The following is a 7,287-nucleotide window of genomic DNA, read 5'->3' as shown; positions in this document are numbered from 1 at the left end:
AATTCCCCTCAAAACATAGATGCAAATGTATTCAATAAAATACTCAAAAATATAATCCAAGGAAACATCAAAGAGATCATCCACCACAATCAAGTAGGCTACATCTCATGTACACAGGAATGGTTCAGCATACTAAAATCTGTCAGTGTAATACACCATATAATCAAACTGAAAGAATATTCATCTCATTAGATTCTGAAAATCCTTTGACAAAATCTAGCACTCCTTCATGATGAAAGTCTTGGAGGGATCAAGGATACAAAATACTTATCTAACCATAATAAAGGAAACATATAGCAAGCCAATAGCCAACATCAAATTAAATGGAGAGAAACTTAAAGCAATTCCACTAAAATCAGGGACAAGACAAGGCTGTCCACTCTCTATATCTGTTCAATACAGATAGATCAATAAGAAATCTCAAGGAGATTGAGGGAGATACAAATTGGGAAGGAAGAAGTCAAAGTATAGCTATTTGAATATGATATGATAGTATACATAAGTGACCCCCAAAATTCTACCAGGAAACTCTCACAGCTAATAAACACCTTCAACAAAGTGGCTAGATACAAAAGTAACTAAAAAAAATCCAAAAACAAAAACAATACCATCCTATGTACAAATGGTAAATGGGCTGAGAAAGTAATCAGTTAAACAATACTCTTCACAATAGCCACAAGTAATATAAAATATTTTGGTATAACCTTAACCAAGTAATTGAAAGACCTACATGACAAGAACTTTAAGTCTTTGAGCAAAGAAATAGAGAAGATATCAGAAGATGGAAAGATCTCCCAGGCTCATGGATCAGCAGGATTATAGTAAAATGTCCTTCTTACCAAAAGTATTGTACACATCCAATACGATTACCATCAAAATTCCATCACAATTCTTTATAGAATTTGAAAAAAAATGCTCAACTTCATATGGAAAACCAAAAAACCCAGGATAGGTAAAACAAACCTGTGCAGTAAAAGAACTTCCAGAGGTGTCACCATCCTTGATTTCAAGCTTTACTATAGAGCTATAGTAATAAAACCACATGGAATTGGCATAAAAACAGACAAGTGTATCAATGGAATTGAATCAAAGACACAGAGGTAAGTCCACACACCTATGGAACTTGATTTTTGACAAAGACAAAATTATACAATGGAAAAAAATAAAACATCTTTAACAAATTGTGCTGGTCTAACTGGATGTTGGCATGTAGAAGAAAGCAAATAGATCCATATCTATCACCCTGCACAAAACTCAAGTCCAAGTGGATCAAAGACCTCAACATAAAACGAGATACACTGAAGCTGATAGAAGAGAAAGTGGGGAATAGCTTTCAGTAATGTAGGCACTAAGATCAACAAGTAACAAATGTGATCTCATGAAACTGAGAAGCTTCTGTAACGACAAAATAACACCCACAGAATGGGAAAAAGATCTTCACCAAACCCACATCTGACAGAGGGTTAATATACAAAATATATAAAGAACTCAAGAATCTAGATATCTAAAACGAACAAGAAAACACAAAAAAAAAACAAATATGTCAATTAAAGAATGAGGTAGATCTAAACAGAGAATTCTCCACATAGGAATCTCAAATAGCCAAGAAGTGCTGTGGGATGTTCTGTATGGCAATTGTGTTGCTCTGACTGATCAATAAATAAAATACTGATTGGCCAGTGGCTAGGCATGAAGTATAGGCAGGACTAACAGAGAGGAAAAAAAAACAGGAAGGCAAAAAAGGTCACTGTCAGCCACAGCCAGGACAAGCAGCATGTGAAGATGCCGGTAAGCCATCAGCCACGTGGCAAGGTATAGATTTATGGAAATGGATTAATTTAAGCTATAAGAACAGTTAGCAAGAAGCCTGCCATGGCCATTAAGTTTGTAAGCAATATAAGTCTGTGTTTACTTGGTTGGGTCTGAGCAGCTATGGGACTGGTGGGTGACAAAGATTTGTCTTGACTACGGGCCAGGCAGAAAACTGTAGCTACAAATGGCGCCCAGGGTTTTGGGTCTGAGATAATTTTCATTGTTTAGGGGGGTTGGTTACAAGTTTTTGTCAAAGGTTATTAAAAAGGCTAAGCAAAGGAGATTAGATTTAAGGATCTTGTTTAAAAAATAGAAAAAAAGACAATTACTAGTTTTAAATACTTACATTGGATTGTATTGTTTTATATTATATACAAATTATATATATTGAAATTGATATTGTTAGAAAAGGCTATATGTATATTTCTAATTGTACTTATACCATTCATTTAACAATGTAATGCAATTTTCTGATCTTTAAATGTTATTATTACCAACTATTAGGATATAAAGAAATGAAAGTTAGTAGTTAGACATTACAATAGAACTTGAAGTCATATTAGATATGTTTTAAAAATTGAACAGATATATTTTAGATAGACAGGTCATCTCAAAACCTTTCAGAGATCTACAAAATATGACATTTAAAATGTTTTAATAGCTTAGAAAATTTTTCTTTTTTGAGACATATCGCCTCCTGGCAGTACCAATCTACTTCAGAGAAAATATGGGCATTGAAGAAACTGCATATGGAGTTAACTTTCATTGTGGCAAAAGCTAGCCACTGGACAATAAAGTATTCTCGAATCAACTGCTGACAACAGGACAAAATGGACAGACAGGACACGAAACAAAGGACTACTGATTCCTTCCAAAACAAGTGTGGTTATAGCTTTATCAAAAGGCATCTTCTGAGCCCAGGACAATATGGCACCATCCCTGAAGTGGCCTTTGCAATTCGGAAAAAGATACAGCACCCCCCTCCAACAAAAAGTAATAAAAAAAAAGCTATGCCCAAATTCCCAAATTATATGTATTTTTACTTTGTTAAGGTTAAAACCTTCCTTTGGAAAAAAAGGGGGGGGATGCTGTGAGATGTTCTATGTGGCAAATGTGTTGCTCTGATTGGTCAATAAATAAAATACTGATTGACCAATGGCTAGGCAGGAAGTATAGGTGGGACTAACAGAAAAAAAAAAAAAAACAGGAAGGCAAAAATGGTCACTGCCAGCCACTGTCAGGACAAGCAGCATGTGAAGATGCCGGTAAGCCACTAGCCACATGACAAGGTATAGATTTATGGAAATAGATTAATTTAAGCTATAAAAACAGTTAGTAAGAAGCCTGCCATGGCCATACAGTTTGTAAGCAAAATAAGGCTCTGTGTTTACTTGGTTGGGTCTGAGCGGCTGTGGGACTGGCGGGTGACAAAGATTTGTCCTGACTATGAGCCAGGCAGGAAAACTCTAGCTACAAAGAACCACTTAATTTTTAACATACTTAACTATTAGAGAAATGAAAATCAAAAGGACATTGAAAATGCATTTTACACCTCTGCAAATGGCTAAGATCAAAAACACAAGTGACAGCTCATACTATCAAGGATGTGGAACAAGGGGAACATTCCTCCATTGATGGTGATAGTGTAAACTTCTGCAGTCACATTGAAAATCAATATGGTGGTTTCTTAGAAGACACAGATATACCACTCCTGGGCATATACCCAATGGATATGTCACCATACCATTTGCTCAACTATGTTCATAGCAACTTTACTCATAATAGCCAGAAATTGGAAAGAACCTAAATGTCCTTCAACCAAAGAATGGTATATCAACTTGCAGTGAGAGTAGGGTATACTATGACTGGCTGATGTCTATGGGAAGTCCACATATATCTGAAGAGAAACAGCAGAGGAGGAGTGGACAATGGGGTGTGAAGAGGCAGGGAGGAACTGGAAAAAGGGAGGAAGGTGAAACTTTGAAAAAGAAGTTCTATTTAAAATAAAATTTTAAAATGATAATTATTACTATGATATACTAAATACTTAGTCCCTTAGTTGGCTCATGAGTTACCTATATACTTAAATTTAAAACCTGTTTTAAATTGTATTTGTCACATTTTAAAAATTGAAGTTAATTATTTTCAGTTTATACATTGGTTAAAGTTCATCATGGTAAAGTAAAACAATTTCTTACATTTAAAAAAATGCTTACAATGGGCTGAAGAGATAGCTAAGGACTTGACAGTGGGTACTGATTTGTAGACAACTGGAGTTCAGTTACAACACCCCCATCAGGTGACTATAAACACCATAACTCCAGCTTCAGGAGGTCCAATGTCTCTGGCCTCCACAAGAACATGTATGTACTTACACTCACATAAAAAAAAAAGAAAGAAAAGAAAAAACATCTTACAAAACACTCAAAAGATACCAAAAAGGATCTTTAAATCAAGAATCAAGACTTTTGGAGAACAGTGAGTTTATCATTGTTTCTTCTTTGCTACATGTAGAAATATGGTTATAAAGAGGCCCTTCTGGCCTCTGTAAGAACCTGTACTCCTGAGCACATATTCAAATTCAAATAACCATAATTAAAAATAAAAAACTATGTAATAAATACAAAGCTTAATGCAATAGTCATGGAAAGTTGAATTATTAGCAATAAATAATGTTATAGGTTAATAAAATTTATACAAATGTAATCTCAATTATAGCCAAAATGAGAGTAAACCTCATATGTCATAAAATTCAAATACAAAAGCTTATAATGATAAATGAAAAAAATAAGAGTATGTATCATCATAAACCTATCTGCACTTAACTAATGCCCTCAAAATATGCCAATTAATATCGGAAGAAAATAGAAAAAGAATGTATAAAAAAGAAATCATCAAATGACCTTTATATTGTCAATGCTTCAATATAAACAAAGGATAACAAACAAAACACATAGCAATTTGAGCAATAAACTTGTATTTTAAGATATGGACAGAACTCTTTGTAAGATATATTAAAATCGCTTTAATACTCATGAAGCAAAGTTTAGGCCATAAAGAAAGTTTTAATGAAATCCAACTGATAAATAGAAATATATTTCTTGATTACAGTGCAACAATATAGAAATTAAAAACAGATTTAGTTCAATATACAATATTTTAGATAATATCAAGAGACATTCTAAAGAAATTTTTGACTTTTTTTGAGACAGGATTTCTCTATATAGCTATGGCTATTCTGGAACTCATTCTGTAGATCATGCTTCTGCCTCCAGAGTGCTGGGATTAAATGTGTGTATCACCACCACCCAGCCCTAAAGTGATTTTTTTGAATAAAAATGAAGTTGTAAAATTAGTTTAGAAACTTTTAGAAATAAGTGGCAATAAAAATTATATGTTTACAATGCAAAGAATGCAACTACACATATATTTTATAGCTTAAAATTTATTTGGGGAAAAGTAGAAAACCAGCTTCATAAATAAAAGTAAAAAACATGGAAAGATAAGGGTACAGTCAATGGAATAGTGATTAATTCAGACAATCAACAAGATGAAAAGTTGTTTTTGGAAAACAATTGAGAATTAAACAGATTTATGATAAGAGGATTAAGGGAAAGAATATATAAACATAATGCAGACTGAGCTAAAAACTAATACACAATATATCATTTAGAAGGTTACTGCAGTTGGTCTTCTTGTCATAGGTCTGTAACTCAACAACATGCAATGTGGAGGCAGAAGTATCACAAGTTCAAGACCTGCCTAGGAGTGAATTTAAAAGCCAGCCTGGGGCAACTTGTGTAAATATTTTTAAAGTTCTTGTTTTACTTCTCCATATAATTCTTCTTCCCTTTGATAGCTAACTAATATTATATATGTTCAGTTTTTGGACTGTCTTTATCAGTACCTCCATAAGCAAATGAAGGTAATGATTTATTGCTGACAATTAAAACTCAAAGTTACATCACTACTCACTACTTCTAATATCTTTTATCCAAAAAGGAGGAGTGGGCTAACTAAGAAAGTTTGCTTCTGAGTAAAAGTGAAGTAACCCAACCCAGCCCCTGATATCACCAAGAAAGAATGATACCACATTTTTCCCACTTGATTGGAGTATAAACTGAAGTCCAATCTTGGACCAACTGACACCAAGAAAGAGGGGGAAAAAGTAACTAACAGCCTTTGCTACAGCCTGTGATTTAGGGGAGGTCTATGAGACCCCCTTGGCCAATAACTCAACAAGATGTAATCCATTTCTAGCATTGGCAATGTTTACTTGTTGGCATAATGAAATATATACTTGGGGAACTCTTTCCCATATTGCATGATGACTCCATTTCAATTCATTTCATTTAGGTATATATTTTAGGAAACTGATACACCAGTACATTTCCATATGGCTTTGTAAAAGGCCTCCAGTTTCATTTGTCCCTCTAAATATTCCCTCCTTTACCTCATTCTCCCTTTCTCTGCCTTACTTAACCCCATTCTTCTAGTTTTCCCTTTATTTCTTTATAATACTTTATTTCCCTTCCTTGAAATATTCTCTCTTCCTTCCTGGTCATTGGCTACCTAACTTCTGTCATTATTTGAGTTGAGACATACACACATAAAATTTAAAAGATAACATCTACTTCTAAGAGAAAACTATATTTGCCTTTTGGGGTCTATCTTACACCATTCTGAATGATTTTTTTGATAATGTCCTGGTGCTAAAGATACAACTTACTTATGCCATGAAACATAGAGAAAATTGAGCTGATGCCCAAATAGAACTGCAACCCTGCTGACTAGTGTTCATGGTGCTGGAAGGTACCCAATATACTATCAAAATAGAAAATAGTTATCAATATTACCCAGCTACAAACCCTAAAACCTACATCAGAGACTTACCTGCAAGATATACTGGTAAAATAGTGGCACAAATGTTATGAAAGTGTGCTGGCTAGTTTTATGTCAACTTGGCACAAGCTAAAGTCATCTGAGAGGAGGGAACCTCAATGAAGAAAATGCCTCCATAAGATTGGGTTCTAGGCAGGCTGATAAGTTATTTTCTTAATTAATGATTGATGACATCACCCTTGTAGGTGGTATCATCTCTGGGTGGGTGTTGCTGGGTTTTTTAATAAAGTAGGCTGAATAAGCCATGGAGAGCAAGCCAATAAGCATCATACCCCATGGCCTCTTCATCAGCTCCTGCCCCAAGGATCCTACCCTGTTTTAATTCCTGTCCTTATATTCTTGGATGATGAATCATTATATGAAAGGATAAGCCAAATAAACCCTTTCTTCTTCAAGTTGCTTTGGTCATGATGTTTCATCACAGCAATAGAATCTTTAACTAAGATGGAGAGTAATCAATTACTTTTTTATTGGATTTAAAGTTCACTCTATGAGATGGAATGAATACACTACTAAAGTGATCAACAACCTAAGACACGGTAGGTCATAAGCCTAGGTTAGAGCCTACTACTA

The sequence above is a fragment of the Peromyscus maniculatus genome, chromosome X, assembly GCF_049852395.1.
Source record: "Peromyscus maniculatus bairdii isolate BWxNUB_F1_BW_parent chromosome X, HU_Pman_BW_mat_3.1, whole genome shotgun sequence".
NCBI classification, from domain to species: Eukaryota; Metazoa; Chordata; class Mammalia; order Rodentia; family Cricetidae; genus Peromyscus; species Peromyscus maniculatus.
The sequence above is the reverse complement of the archived record's forward strand: the minus strand, read 5'-3'. Positions refer to the sequence as shown.